The sequence below is a fragment of the Arachis hypogaea genome, chromosome 16 (genome assembly GCF_003086295.3).
Source record: "Arachis hypogaea cultivar Tifrunner chromosome 16, arahy.Tifrunner.gnm2.J5K5, whole genome shotgun sequence".
In the NCBI taxonomy this organism is placed as follows: Eukaryota; Viridiplantae; Streptophyta; class Magnoliopsida; order Fabales; family Fabaceae; genus Arachis; species Arachis hypogaea.
Window position 1 is genome coordinate 59,640,930 of NC_092051.1, and position 18,276 is coordinate 59,659,205.

Genomic DNA, 18,276 nt, shown 5'->3' on the forward strand with positions numbered 1-18,276 from the left:
AAGAAACGATAAGTTTTAAAATAAAAAAGATTTGAAATTAAAAATTGAAATTTGAAAATTAAATTTTGAAATTTTAAATTTTGAATTTTTGAAATTGAAACAAGATAAGATAAAGATTTGAAAAAGATTTGAATTTTGAAATTTGAATCTAAATTTTTAAAATTTGAATTTGAAATAAGATAAAATAAGATTTTTGAATTTTAAAGAAAGATAAAAAAGATAAGATAAGATTTTGAAAAGATATGATTTTTGAAAAAAATTTGATTTTGAAATTTGAAAACTAAGATAAGATAAGATAATAATTTAAAATAAAAATCTGAATTTTTTAATTCAAATAAAGATAGAAAAGATATTTTTTATTTTTGAATTTAATGAGGAAAGAGAAAAACAACAAAAAGACACTAAACTTAAAATTTTTAGATCTAAAACACCTACTATGCGAAAATTAGAAGGAAAAACACAAGGAAACACCAAACTTAAAAATTTTAAGATAAAAAAAAAAAAGAAAAACAAGAACACTTTGAAGATTAACAAGAACACCAAGAACAAAACTCAAAGAATTCAAAGAACATAAGAACATGCAAAAGACACCAAACTTAAAATTTTTGAAAACCAAACACACAATTTTCGAAAACGTAAAGAAAATACACAAGAATACACCAAACTTAAAGATTGACACAGGATTTAAACAAAGAAATTATTTTTGAAAATTTTTAGAAAGAATGACTCAAAAATTTTGAAAATATCAATAAGAACAAAAACAAAAGACTCAAACCAAAAACAAAGATTAAACAAAGAAAAGAAATTTTTTTTTTTGAAAAAGGTTTTTGATTTTTTGAAAAAAAAAAGAAAAATAAAATAAAAGACTCTAACAAAATTAAAGACAATACCTGATCTAGGGAACAAGATAATCCGTCAGTTGTCCAAACTCGAACAATCCCTGGCAACAGCACCAAAAACATGGTGCACGAATCCCCACACTTTGTACAACTGGGTTTAGGGTTTAGGGTTTGAAGCAAGCTATGGCTATCTTGCAGATCTTAGTCAGGTGAGTAGGAGATGTTGGTTTGTTTGTTATTGCATAAAAGGAATAAAATACTTTGTGAATTGAATTATAATCAGGGATAAGAAGATAGTTAAGGCTTGGAGTTTCTTTGTCCTTCTGGATTAACTCTGGTCTTACTGTCTCCTTCAATTGTGAATGATTACTTCAATGGCAGGTTGTATGTGATTGACGCTGGTTTGAGCAGCCACCAATACTCCTCCAGATCTGAACTCTAAGGTTAGTGCGAATCCATTCTGATTGAGGGTGAAGCTCCTGTAGTCCATTCTCCTTAATGATCCTATCCAAAACGGCACAGACAAGGTTGGATCTTTCGAATCAGAGAATGTTGCACTTTTGGGTTCTAGTCTCTACCACAGAGACCATAATCTCCCCATACCTTAGCAGAACTGGTGTCTCGAGAAGTCCCCAACGAAGTCGTGGATTAGCCATCTAAGAGATGTATAATCAAGCTGGCGGTTCGATGCTTTCAAGTCACGTATTCACACGAACCCAAGAAGAACATGGGTGGTTGTCAGGCGCACTGTCTTAGTATGAAGAACGGAGCTGATTGTCATGGATCATCCCATTCATTAAGTTGAAGAACGATTATACGTCTTAGAATTGAATCAAACACGGATTGAAGAGAAACAGTAATACTTTTATTAATTCATAAAACTCAGCAGGGCTCCTCCCCTCAACCTAGGAGGTTTAGAAACTTATACTGATAGGAAATACAGTGGTAAACAAAAAATATGGCATAAAGTTCTCTATGATTATGTAAAATATCCCTTAAATACTAAATTAATAACTAGGGATTACATAAGAAAGGGTAAAATAGTGTTTTAGTGCTAAAATCTACTTCTGGGGCTCATTTGGTGAGTGTTTGGACTGAGCTTTGATGAGATCTACATGCTAGGAGGCCTCTAGGGCGTTGAACGCTAGCTAGGGTGTCCTCTTTGGGCGTTTGGATGCTGGTCTCCTCCTTTGGGCGCTGGATGCTTGGAATGGGGCAGGAGGCTGGCGTTGGATGCCAGTTTTGGGCATTCTATTCTGAAGCAAAGTATGGACTATTATATATTTCTGGAAAGCTCTGGAAGTCATATTTCCATAGCCGTTGAGAACGCTCCATTTGGATTTCTGTAGCTCCCGATAAGCTCTTCCGACTGCGAGGAGTTCAGATCCGGACAGCATCTGCAATGCTTTCTCTGTCTCTGAATCAGACTTTTACTCCAGCTCCTCAATTTCAGCCAGAAAATACCTAAAATTGTACAAAAACACACAAACTCAAAGTAGAATCCAAAATGTGAATTTTACACTAAAACCTATGAAAACTTAATAAAAATTAAACAAAACATGCTAAAAACTGTATAAAAATGATACCAAAAAGCATATAAAATATCCGCTCATCAGTAATATAATATCATTATCATATTAATATTAGAGCTGCTTGAATAATATTATGATATTACCTAGTCTGTTTCAGTTAAAAGTAGGAGATCAGTTTAACCGGGTTCACGGTCTACTGGTGCAGATTAACACCAGCACTCTCTGATGACTATCGCAATGCTAATGCCTCATCATACATGTTCTATTCTCATATTGAATATGTAACTAGTGTCATTTATACTAGTAGCTTAGAAAAGAATTTTTAGATGTGCTTTTACATATGTTCTGATACATCTAGTTTTAGTAGTTATACACCAGAGTTATTTTCATATTATTTTAAACCACCTCCAAACCAACCAATCACAAACCTCCTCTACCACCCTAAGACCCCCAAGGCTGCCTCATTTGCTCCTTGTGGCTGAAAATAGCAAGAGAGGAAAAGAGAGAAAAGTTCTTAATTCCAAATCTTCAAAGCATGATTTCTTCGGAACTAAAACTCAAATCGAAATTCCAATTACACCAAAATGACTCTCCCTTTTTCTCCTCAGAATCATATGACTAATCAAGGCTGGAATCAAGGTGAGTTGGCTATTCCTTCTCCCTTTTGCTTTGGTTTCAAGGAAAGCATGCATGAACATGTATTTTCTTGGTGTTCTTCCTTAGGAATCATGCTTAACTTGATTTCAGGGCCAAGAAATTTCAATTTCCATCAAGGGTGAGGTGAGGAATCTCATCCCAAGATTTATATGAGGGTTCAGTTAGTTGAGGGATTTTGTATTTAAAGTGTTTTTTGATGTGATTTAGGAGGAAAAAGTGCTTAAAGAACACCTAGAAGCATAACCGAATTTGAGGCAGCAAATCAAGGTAGGGTTTGGTAAAATTAATCTTGATTAATTATGTTTCAGTTGTATGAATGTTGTATGATTTGGCTGTGCTGAAAATTGATTGCATATATGATTGATTTTTGGTGAAAATTTGGTAAAATTTTGATGAATTTCGGTGAAATTCAAGCTATGAATGTGTGTTCTTGTGGCTGCTGGAATTTCGAGCCCTAACCCTTAAATTTGGATTGATTTTGTGTTATAATCAAGTGAAAAAGATGGGGCTTTAGTGGTTGCCAATTTATTATGAATTATGATAAAAATCGGTTACTGAAAATATTGAAAAAATGGGTGAAAGCAGAGAAAGAATTTGAAGAATTTATGAAGAACATGAAGAACACTTTGAGTATAATAAAGAACAATGAAGAACAGTTTTTTTATCTTAAAAAGGGCAAGAAAGTAATTATTTTGGTGTTTAAGGGGTTAATTTGTAAATACTAAAAGTTTAGGGGATTAAAGTAAAAATATTAAAAGTTACGAAGGATAAAAAATAAATTTATAAATTTAAAAGGTAAAAGTAAGGTAATTTTCAAAAATTTAATAATAAAGTAATAAATAATAATAAAATATAAAACAATATTATTTAATTAAAAATAATAAAATAATACAAAAAAGGCAATATTTCGTAAAAGCTTTAGAAAAACAACTTTAAGCATAGAAGCTCATAATTAGCTTCATAAAATACTTAGGGAGTGATAATAACATATTAGTGAGGTAAAGACAAAGGAAAGATAAAATGACGAAGAAAAAGATAAAAACCGAAGAAAAAGTCGGCAAAGTTTTGGAGCAACATAGTTAATACTTGAATTGTTCTTAGGGTTAAGTATTATATGAAGTCATATTGGTTCAGCATAGACTTAATGAAGCTATGCTTGGGACAGGCTGACTGTTCATACCGAAATTGACATAAGCCATATATACAAACGTCAAGAAGAGAAACAAGAGCAGCACAAAGAGGCAAAGAGAAAAAAGGAACAAGAGAAGAGAATGAAGAGTAAAACACTTATTATATGTTGTGCTATGAGAAGGCAATTAGATAGATAGTGGTGCGACCACTGAGAATGCTTTCCTAGGATACCTAGCTATAATGTTGTGCTATAAGACAAAGGTTGCCTACAGAGGTATCGAGATATGTGTACTCCTATAAGACAAAGTGTGTTTACAGTGAGTGTGTTGTACTCCTATAAGACAAAAGGTACTTACAGTGAGTGTGTTGTACTCCTGTAAGACAAAGGTTGCTTACAGTAAGTGTGTTCGGCATATATAGGCTAACAAGTGCCACCTTGCAAGACAAAGGTTGCTTGTTGTGGGTATTGCCAAAAGGAAAGCCTTATCCAGACAAAGGTTGCTAGGTATCATCGGGAGCGGGTTAGTAACCGACAGATGAGCTTATTACCTGCACTAAGGATAGACATGCATCATCTTGTGTGCGCATTGATGCATGAGCATCTTGTATCTATTTTCCCTTTGTTTTCTAGTGATTTTTAGTTAGAATTTATTAAGCTTTATATCATTTTAGTGCAAAAATCCTCTTTGGATGCTTTGAGTGTTTTAGTGTTTTTATTGATTTCAGGTGAAATTCGGTGCAAGTTGGCAGAGTTTGGAGCTAAATGGAGAAGATTTGAGGCTAACACTCTAGGCGTTAAATGCCTCTACCTCTTTGGGGCGCTAAACGCCCACCTGGCATTTAATGCTAGGCAGCCCGAAGTGAAAGTCCATCATTAGGGCAACTCTAGTGGATTTAGCTTTTATTAGTTATCTTTTATTTTATTTTTATAATTTTTATTTACAATCAATGGGTTTCTGACCAAATTCTTCCCACCTCAGAAGCTTAGAAACTAATAAAAATATACTAAAAACTAACTAAAACAAACTAAAAACTACATGAAAGTACCCCCCAAAAAGCGTATAAAATATCCGCTCATCACAACACCAAACTTAAACTGTTGCTTGTCCCCAAGAAACTAGACAAACAAAATAGGATGAAAAGAATTCAAGAAGCAATAATATCTCAGAGTTTTAAGTGAAGCTCAGATTCTAATTAGATGAGCGGGATCAGTAGCTTTTTGCTTCCAAACAGTTTTGGCATTTCACTTTATCCTTTGAAATTCAGAATGATTGGCACCCATATGAACTCAGAATTCAGATGGTATTATTGATTCTCCTAGTTTAGTATGTTGATTCTTGAACACAGCTATTTTATGAGTCTTGGCCGTGGCCCTAAGCACTTTGTTTTTCAGTATTACCACCAGATACATAAATGCCACAGACACATAACTGGGTGAACCTTTTTAGATTGTGACTTAGCTTTGCTAAAGTCCCCAATTAGAGGTGTCCAGAGTTCTTAAGCACACTCTGTTTTTGCTTTGGACCTCGACTTTAACCGCTTAGTCTCAAGTTTTCACTTGACACCTTCACGCCACAAGCATATGGTTAGGGACAGCTTAGTTAGCCGCTTAGGCCAGGATTTTATTCCTTTTTGACCCTCCTATCCATTAATGCTCAAAGTCTTGGATCCTTTTTTACCCTTGCCTTTTGGTTTTAAGGGCTATTGGCTTTTTCTACTGCTCCTTCTCTTTTCTCTTTTTCTTTTTTTTTTTGCTGCTTTTTCTTGCTTCAAGAATCAATTTCATGATTTTTCAGATCATCAATAAAATTTCTCTTGTTCATCATTCTTTCAGGAGCCAACAATTTTAACATTCATAAAATTCAATATAAAAAACATGCACTGTTCAGGCATTCATTCAGAAAACAAAGAGTATTGCCACCACATATAAATAATTAGAATTTTCCTTATTAAGAACTCGAAAAAAAAATATTGCCTCCTTATTCTAAAAATCTTCCATTTTATTCATGTTTGATGATGATGAGAAAAATAAATTATAGCTTAATTGGAGATAAAATCAAAATAGAGATACTAATTATTACTACTCATATATAACTTCTAAGGTAAATTTCTGAACAACCTTGAATTTGGGAGGTGGATGCCTCTTTAGTCTGTGGAGTGCTTGGCCCTTCAAGAGATAGCTTCTGGCACTTCAGTTCCTTCAGTTCACGCCCTTGATCTTCTTGTTCTCTAAGCAGTTTGTAGAGCATACTGTTCTGATTTTGCTGTTCTTCCTTCAGTTGATCCATAGCTTCTTGCAACTTGGTGACAGATGCTTCTAGGTGCTCCCAATATTCAATTTGAGGGATTTCCGGGAGGAACTCCTATGCTCTCCTCTTGATGGGGTCGTCCTGCACTTGTTGTCCTTCCATAGACTTTTTGGTGATTGGTAGCTCAACTGGGATGTACTCATCTACTCCCATTTTTATCCCAGCATCTTTACATAATAGAGAGACCAAGCTTGGATAAGCCAATCTGGCATCTTTGGAGTTCTTGTTTGCAATTTTGTAAAGCTCACAAGCAATCAGCTGATGAACTTCTACTTCTTTTTCCAACATAATGCAATGAATCATTACTGCTCTTCTGATGGTGACTTCAGAGCAGTTGCTAGTGGGCAGTATAGAGCGCCCAATGAAGTCCAGCCAGCCTCTGGCGACTGATTTGAGATCTCCTCTTTTGAGTTGGTTCGGGGTACCCTTTGTGTTGGTTGTCCATTTAGCTCCAGGGAGACATATGTCCTCTAGGATTTTGTCCAAGTTCAGGTTTGATCTCATCATTCTCCTATTAAAGGAGGCTGGGTCATCTTGCAGTTGAGGCAGCTTGAAGATCTCCCTTATTTTGTCAGGGTGGGTGTGAACAATCTTCTCTCTGACCAGAGTTCTATAGTCATAGAATGCGGTTCCCGCTATTCTCTGCCTGTCCGTCTGCCACAGATTTGCGTAGAATTCCTGAACCATGTTTCTTCCCACCTTTGTTTCAGGATTAGCTAGGACTTCTCAGCTCCTATTTCGAATTTGCTCTTGGATCTCTGGATATTCGTCTTCTTTCAGATCAAATTTAACTTCCGGGATCACTGACCTTAGACCCATTATTTTGTATTAATGGTCTGAATGTTCTTTAGTTAAGAACTTCCCTTGATTCCAAAGTGGTTTTGGAATATTCTCTTTCTTGCCTCTTGAGTTGGTTTGTTTTCCCTTAGGAGCCATGATCTTAGTGGGTATTGGCTTAGTGATCACGGATAAATACACCAAACTTAGAGGTTTGCTTGTCCTCAAGCAAAAGAAAAGAAAGGAGAGGGATAGAGGGAGATCCAAGTTCGACTTGTGGAGGAGAGGGGGAGAGGCCGAACCAACATTTAAAGGAAAGGAGGTGGGTGTCAAAAATTGTTTGAAAAAGATATGATAGAAAAAGTGATTTGGAAAAGATGTAATTTAAAATTGAAAAGATATGAAAGATATTTGAAAAAGATAAATCTGAATTTTGAAAAAGATGTTGTGAAGATTTGAAAAAGATATTGATGAGTTGAAAAGATTTTAGAAGGAAAAGAGATAGATTTGTTTTGAAAAGGATTTGAAAATAATTTGAAGAGGATTAAAAAAAGGGTTTATGAATTAAGATACATTTGATATCTTTTGAAAAAGGATTTGAAAAATTAGGATTTGTAACATGTTTGTGCAAGAAATCATGAATTAAAACATAAAAAATGGAAAAAAATTTGAATTGAAAATGAAATTGCCTACTCCCCACAATCCTGGAGTTAAACGCCCAACTGCTGTATGTTTTAGGCATTTAACGCCCACTTGGTGCTTGGTCTGGGCGTTTAACGCCCAGCTGTTGCTTCTAGCTGGCGTTAAACGCCAGAAACTCCTTTGTTACTGGGCATTTTTCTGAACGCCCAGGATGCTGTAAATCTGGCGTTAAACGCCAGAAGCTGCTTCTTTCTGGCATTTAACGCCCAGATGGCTATCTCTACTGGCGTTAAACGCCCAGTAGATGCTCCTTTTGGGCGTTTAACACCCAAAACAGCTCTTACTGGCTTTTTTTCACACCAGTGAGCTTCTTTTTGCTGTTTTGTATTCTAAATCCTTCTGCAACCCTGTGAACTTATGCAATTGATTCTTTACCTTGAAGATTATTTATATTAACCCTGTATAAATAAATAAAAAATTTAATAAGAAAAAGTTTTGCTAATGGCTGAGTTGCCTCCCAGCAAGCGCTTCTTTATTGTCTTTAGCTGGACCTTGCTAAGCTTTTTAATCTAGCCTCAGCCTTGAGCATTCTTGCTCAACATTACCTTCAAGATAATGTTTGATTCTCTGTCCATTAACAATGAACTTCTTATTAGAATCAATGTCTTGAAGCTCCACATAGCCATATGGTGACACACTTGTAATCACATATGGTCCCCTCCACCAGGATTTCAGTTTCCCGAAGAATAGCCTGAGCCTAGAGTTAAACAACAGAACCTTCTGTCCTGGTTCAAAGACTCTAGATGATAGCTTTTTGTCATGCCATATTTTTGCTTCTTCCTTGTAGAGCTTGGCATTTTCGAAAGCAGTGAGTCTGAATTCCTCTAGCTCATTTAGTTGGAGTAATCTTTTTTCTCCAGCTAATTTGGCATCAAAGTTTAGGAATCTGGTTGCCCAGTAGGCTTTGTATTCCAGTTCCACGGGCAGATGACAGGCCTTACCATACACAAGCTGGTATGGAGAGGTCCCTATAGGAGTCTTGAATGCTGTTTTGTAAGCCCACAGAGCATCATCCAAGCTTCTTGCCCAATCCTTTCTACGGGTACTTACAGTTCGTTCCAGGATTCTTTTCAGTTCTCTGTTAGAGACTTCAGCTTGCCCATTTGTTTGTGGATGATATGGAGTTGCCACTTTGTGGCTAATCCCATACTGGACCATGGCAGAGTAAAGCTGTTTGTTACAGAAGTGGGTGCCCCCATCACTGATTAGTACTCTAGGGACACCAAATCTGCTGAAGATATGTTTTTGGAGGAACTTCAGCACTGTCTTAGTATCATTAGTGGGTGTGGCAACGGCCTCTACCCATTTGGATACATAGTCAACTGCCACCAGAATATAAGTGTTTGAGTATGATGGTGGGAAAGGCCCCATGAAGTCAATACCCCATACATCAAACAACTCAATCTCCAAGATCTCTTGTTGAGGCATGGCGTAACCATGAGGCAGATTACCAGCTCTCTGGCAACTGTCACAGTTACGTACAAACTCTCGGGAATCTCTATAAAGGGTAGGCCAGTAGAAACCACATTGGAGGACCTTGGTGGCTATTCGCTCACCTCCGAAATGACCTCCATATTGTGACCCATGGCAATACCATAAGATCTCCTGTGCTTCTTCTCTAGTCACACACCTACGGATTATTCCGTCTGCACATCTCTTAAAGAGATAGGGTTCATCCCACAAGTAGTACTTTGCATCAGTAATTAATTTTTTCTTTTGTTGCCTGCTGTATTCCTTGGGTATGAACCTTGCAGCTTTATAGTTTGTAATGTCTGCAAACCATGGTGTTTCCTGAATGGCGAACAAATGCTCATCCGGAAAGGTTTCAGAGATCTCAATAGAGGGGAAGAACGCCCCTTTTACTGGTTCTATTCGGGACAGGTGATCAGCCACTTAGTTTTCTGTCCCTTTTCTGTCTCTTATTTCTATATCAAACTCTTGCAGAAGCAACACCCATCTTATGAGCCTGGGTTTTGAATCCTGCTTTGTAAGTAGATATTTAAGAGCAGCATGGTCAGTGTACACAATCACTTTTGATCCTACTAAGTATGATCTAAACTTGTCAATGGCATAAACCACTACAAGCAATTCTTTTTCTGTGGTTGTGTAATTTTTCTGGGCGTCATTTAAAACACGGCTAGCATAATAAATGACATGCAGAAGCTTGTCATGCCTCTGCCCCAATACTGCACCAATGGCATGATCACTGGCATCACACATTAATTCAAATGGTAATGTCCAGTCTGGTGCAGAAATAACTGGTGCTGTGACCAGCTTAGCTTTCAGAGTTTCAAATGCCTGCAGACACTCTGTGTCAAACACAAATGGCATGTCAGCAGCTAGCAGATTGCTCAGAGGTTTTGTGATTTTTGAAAAATCCTTTATATACCTCCTATAGAATCCTGCATGCCCCAGAAAGCTTCTGATTGCTTTAACATTTGCAGGTGGTGGTAATTTTTAAATTACTTCCACTTTAGCTTGATCCACCTCTATTCCCTTGTTTGAAATTTTATGCCCAAGGACAATCCCTTCAGTCACCATAAAGTGACATTTTTCCCAGTTTAAAACCAGGTTAGTCTCTTGGCATCTTTTCAAAATTAGTGTCAGGTGATCAAGACAGGAGTTGAATGAGTCTCCATATACTGAGAATTCATCCGTGAAGACTTCCAGAAATTTTTCCACCATATTAGAGAAAATAGAGAGCATGCATCTCTGAAAGGTTGCAAGTGCATTACACAGCCCAAATGGCATCCTTCTGTAGGCAAATACTCCAGATGGACATGTAAATGCAGTTTTCTCTTTATCCTGGGGATCTACTGCAATTTGGTTGTAACCTGAATAGCCATCCAAAAAGCAGTAAAAATCATAACCTGCTAGTCTCTCTAGCATTTGGTCTATGAATGGTAAAGGAAAATGATCCTTTCTGGTGGCTGTATTGAGCCTCCTGTAGTCAATACACATGCGCCACCCTGTAACTGTTCTTGTAGGAACCAGTTCATTTTTTTCATTATGAACCACTGTCATGCCTCCCTTTTTGGGGACAACCTGAACAGAGCTCACCCAGGGGCTATCAGAAATAGGATAAATAATCCCAGCCTCCAGTAACTTGGTGACCTCTTACTGCACCACTTCCTTCATGGATGGATTTAACCGCCTCTGTGGTTGAACCACTGGCTTAGCATCATCCTCCAATAGGATCTTGTGCATGCATCTAGCTGGGCTTATGCTCTTAAGGTCACTTATGGACCACCCAAGAGCTGTCTTGTGTGTCCTTAGCACTTGAAGTAGTACTTTCTCTTCCTGTGAATTCAAAGCAAAGCTTATGATCACTGGAAAAGTGTCACCTTCTCCTAGAAATGCATATTTCAGGGATGGTGGTAATGGTTTGAGCTCAGATTTAGGAGGTTTTTCCTCTTCCTGAGGAGTTTCCAGAGGCTCTTTCAATTCCCCTGAATCCTCTAGATCAGACTGAACATCTTTAAAGATGTCTTCCATCTCTAATTCGAGACTTTCAGCCATGTTGATCTCCTCTACCAAAGAGTCAATAAGATCAACTTTCATGCAGTCCTTTGGTGTGTTTGGATGCTGCATGGCTTTGACAGCATTCAACTTAAACTCATCCTCATTGACTCTCAGGGTTACTTCCCCCTTTTGGACATCAATGAGAGTTCGTCCAGTTGCTAGGAAAGGTCTTCCTAGAATGAGAGTAGCACTCTTGTGCTCCTCCATTTCCAGCACTACAAAGTCAGTGGGGAAGGCGAATGGCCCAACCCTGACAATCATGTCTTCAATCACGCCTGATGGGTATTTAATGGAGCCATTAGCAAGTTGGAGACATATCCGGGTTGATTTGACTTCTTCAGTTAAACCAAGCTTTCTGATAGTGGATGCAGGTATTAGATTGATACTTGCCCCAAGATCACATAAATCTGTCTTGGTGCAATTATCCTCTAATGTGCATGGTATCATGAAGCTCCCGGGATCTTTAAGCTTTTCTGGAAAGCTTTTCAGAATGACTGCACTGTATTCTTCAGTGAGGAGAACTCTTTCAGTTTCTCTCCAATCCTTCTTATGACTCAAGATCTCTTTCATGAACTTGGCATAAGAAGGTATTTTCTCTAAATTGCTTATCCTGCTCTTCTTGGCGGAGTTTTTGAGGATAAGGCATCTTGGCTTTGTATTCCTCAACCTTGGTTGCTGCAGGTTTATTTCCTACAGAAGTGGTTGGGGAAGCCTTTTTAGAGGGGTTGTTATCAGCACTTGTGTGTGTCTGATCCCTCACTGGCGTTTGAATGCCAGGGGTGGAAGCTGGATTGGCGTTGGACACCAACTCCTTACCTGTTCCTGGCGTTTGAACGCCAGAACTGAGATTCTTTTGGGCGTTTAACGCCAACTCCTTGCTTGTTCCTGGCGTTTGAGTGCCAGAATCATTCCTCTCTGGGCTCTTACTGTCCTCAGAGGGATTTTGGATAATACTTTGCTCATCCTCTGTCAGTTGTTCTTTCCTTAGCTTTCTACTGTTCTGAAGCGCCGTATTTAATATTTTCCCACTTCTTAATTGAACTGCCTGGCACTCTTCTGTTATCTGCTTTGATAACTGCTGTTTTGTCTGATTCAATTGTGCCTCCATATTTTTATTAGCTTTTTTAGTGTCTTGTAGGATCTCCTTGAATTCTGCTAGCTGTTTTATTAGAAAGCACAATTGTTGATTGAGTTCAGCAACTTGTTCTGGAGGACCAAGTTCAGTAGACACTGCTTTGGCTTCTTCTTTTACGGAGGACCCATTACTTATGTACATATGCTGGTTTCTGGCAACTATATCAATAAGCTCTTGAGCCTCTTCAATAGTTTTCCTCATGTGTATAGATCCACCAGCTGAGTGGTCTAGGGACATCTGAGCTCCTTCTATAAGCCCATAGTAGAAGATGTCTAATTACACCCACTCTGAAAATATTTCAGAGGGGCATTTCCTTAGCATCCCTCTGTACCTCTCCCAGGAATTATAAAGGGATTCATCATCCTCTTGTTTAAAGCCTTGGATGTCCAGCCTTAGCTGTGTCATCCTTTTTGGAGAGAAATATTGATTCAGGAATTTGTCTAATAACTGTTTCCATGTCCTTATGCTTGCTATGGGTTGGTTATTTAACCACCTTTTAGCTTGATCTTTTACAGCAAACGAAAACAGTAACAGTCTGTATACATCCTGATCTACCTCCTTGTCACGTACTGTGTTAGTAATTTGCAAGAATTGTGCCAGAAACTCAGTAGGTTCTTCCTGTGGAAGACCGAAATACTGGCAGTTTTGCTGCACCATGACAATGAGCTGAGGATTTAGCTCAAAACTGCCTGCTTTGATGGAGGGTATACAAATACTACTCCCATATGCAGCAGTAGTAGGGTTAGCATATGACCCCAGAGTCCTTCTGGACTGTTCATTTCCACTTAGATCCATGACGGAGAAAGGGAGATGATGTGAATTGCAAGTAAAATATATTTTTATTTTTTTGTTTTATTTAATTAAAAATAACCGAAAAAAATGAAATAAAATAAAGTAAAATAATTAGAAAATAAAATATAGATTTCGAAAATTAAAAGAGAAAGAAAATAAAAAGAAATTTGAATATTGAATTGACTAATTAATTGAAAAGATTTGAAAATTTTTGAATATGATTTTTGAATAAGATGTTGAATTTTGAAAAGATTTGATTTTTAAAATAAAAATCTGAATTTTTAAAGGTAATTTTCGAAAAATCAATTAAAATAAAAGGAAAAGATATTTTTGAATTCAATGAGGAAAGAGAAAAACAATAAAAAGACACAAAACTTACAATTTTTAGATCCAATGCTCCTTATTTTCGAAAATTTTGGAAGGAAAATACCAAGGAACACCAAACTTAAAAATTTTAAGTTCAAAACACAAAGAAGACTCAAGAACACCTTGAAGATTCACAAGAACAATAAGAACAAGATTCAAAGATTCAAGAACATAAAAAGGAACACCAAACTTAAAAACTTTTAGAAAACTAAGAATAACTTTTCAAAAATTAAAGAAAAATAACAAGAGAACACCAAACTTAAAAGTTTGGCACCAGATTTAGTCAAAGACAAATTATTTTTGAAAAAATTTTAAAAGAAAAATTCCTAATTACCAGGAACATAAACACAACGCTCTAGCCAATTGAGTTATAAATTTAAAGTGTTTTAATAAGGTATTTAATGTATAAAAATTTTTTGAAAACTGATATTTTGAAAAAGCACAATAAAAACAAGAAAAATCACAAAACAAGAAAAACTAAAGATCAAATAAGGAAAATAAACAAGAACAACTTGAAGATTAAGAAAGAACAATGAACATAAATTCAAAAATTTAAAAGAAAATAAAATAAAAAAATGCAATTGACACCAAACTTAAAATATGAAACTAAACTCAAACAGGAAAACTCAATTATTAGTTTGTAAAAATTTTCGAAAAATTTAAAAAGAGAAAATAAGGATTTAAAAAAATTTTAACTAGAAACAATAATAAAAGACTCTAAACCAAAAAGAAAAATTTTTCCTAATCTAAGCAACAAAATAAATCGTCAGTTGTCAAAACTCGAACAATCCCCGGCAACGGCGCCAAAAACTTGGTGCACAAATTGTAAATTACACTTTTCACAACTCATACCACTAACGAGCAAGTGCACTGGGTCGTCCAAGTAATACCTTACGTGAGTAAGGGTCGATCCCATTGAGATTGTCGGCTTGAAGCAAGCTATGGTTATCTTGTAATTCTTAGTCAGGAAATCAATTATAATTATTAGTTTGGATTGCGAAAAAATAAAAGAGCATGAATTAAATACTTGTTATGCAGAAATGGAGATTATGTTGGAGTTTTGGAGATGCTTTGTCTTCTGAATCTCTGCTTTCCCCCTGTCTTCTTCTTCACGCACGCAAGGTTCCTCCTACGGCAAGCTGTGTGTTGGTGGATCACCATTGTCAATGGCTATCATCCGTCCTCTCAGTGAAAATGGTCCAGGTGCGCTGTCACCGCACGGCTAATCATATGTCGGTTCTCACTCGTGCTGGAATAGGATCCATTGATCCTTTTGCGTCTGTCACTACGCCCAACCCTTGTGAGTTTGAAACTCGTCACAATCATTCAATCCCTGAATCCTACTCGGAATACCACAAACAAGAGTTTAGACTTTCCGGATTCTCAAGAATGCTGCCAATGGATTCTAGCTTATACCACGAAGATTCTGATTAAGGAATCCAAGAGATACTCATTCAATCGAAGGTAGAACGGAGGTGGTTGTCAGTCACGCGTTCATAGGTTGAGAATGGTGATGAATGTCATGGATCATCACATCCATCATATTGACGTGCGAATGAACATCTTAGATAGAAACAAGCGTGTTTGAATAGAAAACAGAAATAATTGCATTAATTCATCGAGACACAGCAGAGCTCCTCACCCCCAACAATGGAGTTTAGAGACTCATGCCGTCAAAGATACAAAGTTTAGATCTAAAATGTCATGAAGTACAAAATAAATCTCTAAAATTTGTTTAAATACTGAACTAGTAACCTAGGTTTACAGAAAATGAATAAGCTATGATGGATAGTGCAGAATTCCACTTCTGGGGCCCACTTGGTGTGTGCTGGGACTGAGACTTGAGCTTTACACGTGCCTAGGCTGTTTCTGGAGTTAAACGCCAGGTTGTAACCTGTTTTGGGCGTTTAACTCCAACTTGTAACCTATTTCTAGTGTTTAACGCCAGAATACAGCATGGAACTGGCGTTGAATGCCAGTTTACGTCGTTTATCCTTGAGCAAAGTATGGATTGTTATATATTGCTGGAAAGCCCTGGATGTCTAATTTCCAACGCAATTGAGAGCGTGCCATTTGAACTCCTGTAGCTCCAGAAAAAAATCCATTTCGAGTGTAGGGAGGTCATAATCCAACAGCATCTACAGTCCTTTTTCAGCCTAAATAAGATTTTTGCTCAGCTCCCTCAATTTCAGCCAGAAAATACCTGAAATCACAGAAAAACACACAAACTCATAGTAAAGTCCAGAAATATGAATTTTTTCTAGAAACTAATAAAAATATACTAAAAACTAACTAAAACAAACTAAAAACTACATGAAATTACCCCCTAAAAGCGTATAAAATATCTGCTCATCACCTTTACAGATGAGCAACTTTTTGCCATCTGGACAGTACCTTGGTTTTGATGAGATATTTTGGAGGAAAAATAAATTTCTCCCAAAATACCCAAAACTAACCGGCAAGTGCACCGGGTCGTATCAAGTAATAAAAACTCACGGGAGTGAGGTCGATCCCACAGGGATTAAAGGATTGAGCAATTTTAGTTTAGTGGTTGATTTAGTCAAGCGAATCAAGATTTGGTGGATGGTTTTGTGACTTGCAGAATTAAATTGCATTGAAGTAAAGATAACAAGAAATAAATTGCTGAAACGTAAAGAACAAGAAATTAAATGGCGGAAGCTTAGAGTGCAAGAAATGTAAATTGCGGAATCTTAAAGTGCAAGGAATGTAAATTGCTTGAAATGTAAAGGGGATTGGGATGTGGATTTGCAGAAATTAAACAAGGAGAAATTAAATTGCATCAAACAGAAGAGGGAAAGGAAATTGGGATTGAACCGGATATGAAGCAGAAAAGTAAATGAACATAGAAAACAGTAAACAGAGAAGTGAAATGGGAAATTCAGATCTCAGGACCCAGAGACTAGAAAACCAAGTCTAGATCTCAATGCCTTCCTAGATCCAACAAGAACAATTGCAAGGAAAATGTAAATTGCAAAGAAAAGAGATGAAGAGCAATTAACCGGAATTGAAATTCAATTAACAGTAAAGAAACAGAGAGATCCAAGATTGAGATTGAAACAGAATTTCTTCAATTCTCCAATCCAAGATCCAAGACAAGAGTAAATGAAATTGAAAGCAAAGAAATTAAAGTGCACTCAATATCAAAAGCTCTCCGAAAACTATTATGAAAATTCCAAAAGGAAAGCTCTCCGAAGAACTTGAATTCTATCCTATTTATACACTTTCTTCAAATGATCTTCAAGCCTTGAGTTGGGCCTTTGCTCTTGGTGGAATTGGGTTGAAAGAGGCCTTGGTTGATTGCTCTTGAAGTTTGGAGAAGAACCAAAGTGAACCAATTGAACCGGTTTTGAGGTTAGCAAAAGTTGGACCAAAAGTTGGAGCTAAAGTTAGGGGTCTAACTTTGGCTCCAACTTTTCATAGCAGCCAGCACATTTTGCTGGTATGAACGTTGGTGCCAACGTTAGGGGTCTAACTTTGACCCTAACGTTGGCAATGCCTTGTGTGCTAGTGGCGCCAACGTTAGCCACCAAGTTAGGGGGCTAACGTTGGCGCAAACTTTTGCTCATTCCCCATTGAAATTCATGTGCCAACGTTAGCCTCCAAGTTAGGGGGCTAACGTTGGCGCAAACGTTGGTGCCCAGGGGAGAAACTCATGTTCCAACGTTAGCCTCCAAGTTAGGGGGCTAACGTTGGCGCAAACTTTTGGAGCCCAGGGGAGAATTTTCAAGTTCCAACGTTAGCCTCCAAGTTAGGGGGCTAACGTTGGAGCTAACTTTTCAACCAAAAGTTTGTGCAAAAGTTTGATGCTAACTTTAGGTCAAGCTTCTTGCTTCCTGGTTCAATTTCACTTATTCCATTGTCCTCTCTTCACTCCTAGCCATTCCTTCTTGCTTCAACCTTTCTCCAAGCTTTCTTCTCCTATCATTAATCAACCAAACTCATCAAAGCTATGGTCAAAATCATGAGATATTCATCTTTTCATAATATGCAACAAATATAGCATAAAACCTCATGAATTGGCATGAATTCATATAGGGTTGGTTCAATCAAGGGAAACATGAAAATCTACTCAATTAGCTTGCTTGTAGCTCAAGAAAGTGCATAATTCTAATGAAAACAAAAGAAAAAGACTAGCTAAAATAGGCTAGGATGACTTGTCATCACAACACCAAACTTAAAGCTTGCTTGTCCCCAAGCAAGAAAAGATTTATTGAGAAGAAAGAATGAAATAGAAGATGATGTTCATGCTAGCAGAGTATTATTGATAGTTCATGGGGTTTTGTGTGGATATGCCAATACTCACTTCTTATTGACTCCTAGGCCTAGAAAGTCTCCTTCAAGCTTCAAGTGACATACTGCTATGACCTCTCATTATTCCTTTATCCTTGGCTATTACTTTGTTCATAAGCTTTATTTGAGTGTCATGTGTAGCAAGTTCCTTTTCTTTTCTTTATACTTGACACATTATTCACTATAGCCACTTGGCTCACATT

At 37.1% G+C, this 18,276-nt stretch overlaps 1 protein-coding gene across 6 annotated transcripts in view; it reads right to left on the reverse strand.

Annotated features, from left to right (window-relative positions):
* Positions 1 to 1,682: 1,682 nt before the first annotated feature.
* LOC112754290 (uncharacterized) overlaps positions 1,683 to 18,276 on the reverse strand; it is a 33,899-nt gene continuing 17,305 nt past the window's right edge. For 4 of the 6 annotated variants that reach the window (XR_003814961.2, XR_011874292.1, XR_011874298.1 and 1 more), the window contains exon 3: positions 15,346 to 15,965. The gene's annotated coding sequence lies outside the window, so the exon portion shown is untranslated. Of the gene's footprint in view, positions 2,304 to 6,278; positions 6,404 to 15,345; positions 15,966 to 18,276 lie in introns of those variants that run through there. The other 2 variants (XR_011874305.1, XR_011874297.1) reach the window with 2 other exon arrangements.